The sequence below is a fragment of the Antrostomus carolinensis genome, unplaced genomic scaffold (assembly GCF_000700745.2).
Source record: "Antrostomus carolinensis isolate BGI_N321 unplaced genomic scaffold, ASM70074v2 scaffold15983, whole genome shotgun sequence".
Taxonomy (NCBI): Eukaryota; Metazoa; Chordata; class Aves; order Caprimulgiformes; family Caprimulgidae; genus Antrostomus; species Antrostomus carolinensis.
In genome coordinates this window covers 12,418-13,429 of record NW_010303268.1, presented here as the reverse complement: position 1 = coordinate 13,429, position 1,012 = coordinate 12,418, and positions in this window count along the sequence as shown.

Sequence of the window (1,012 nt, the reverse complement as noted above, 5' to 3'; positions counted from 1 at the left end):
CTGAACTGGAGCCTGGTAGTTAGAATTTATAAAATATTTGATTGTAATGCAGTAGGATCAATTTGGACCCCAACTTTATCAGTATATTTTAACTTCTCCACAGTAATGCAGACTAGTCAGGCATCCTTCTAGCTGCAAAAAAGAGACTGAGCATAGCAAAGAGTGGAGGAGGGAATCCGCTGCTGTTTTCTTACGATCCCACTTGTGTGACTTCCCTCGTGCCATAGTATATAAGGTGGTGTAGTGTCTAGTGTCAATTCTTCCCTTTAATTATCCGCTAGCCTGCCTGAGAGCTGTATAAACACATTACGGTCACTTGCAAGTAATAGATACTGCAACTGCACCAATCTTTCCCTTTTAACTTTCTGTCTGTCCTGCCTTTTGTGCTCCTCTGAATTTTATCACAGTTCAATACTGTGCACTTTGGCCCAGTTTCTTTGGAGCTAACTTAAGCTACTGATCCATTTATAGTTGTCATAGGGAAATGAGCACCTCCAGGGCATGATTAAGGCCACTTAAGGTCTACGTGGCCTCTCAGATGTAGATGGAGTAAATCCAGGGTACCATGTCTAGAAGTATTGTTCCAAATGACTGGAGTGGAAGTGATAAGAAAAATACAACTAAAGGGAAGTGCAGGAAAAACCAAGGAGAATGACAGCCCACCTTGGAGTTAACTCGTGGTTACTTAGGGATTTTATCCTCTTGGCACACAGTTCTCCTCTCCATTCACAGCCATGTGCTGAAAGAGATGTTTGGCTGATGCCAGTATAGTAGCGCAGGCCTGAAATGTTCAAACTAGAGGAAACCAAGTTCAGTGGCAGCTGAAAGAAAGTATGGGGGGAATTAAACACAGTGCAAAGGGGGAATTCTGCAGCAGTGACTGTCGTTTGCAAGGGGTGCATGGGGATGAGCCAGTCTCAGCCTGTCTAACAGTGGAGGGTTTGGGCCGCAAATGAATCATTCCAAATTGTGTTCAGTGTAAAAACAGTGTGAGAGAAGCTAAAGTTCATGT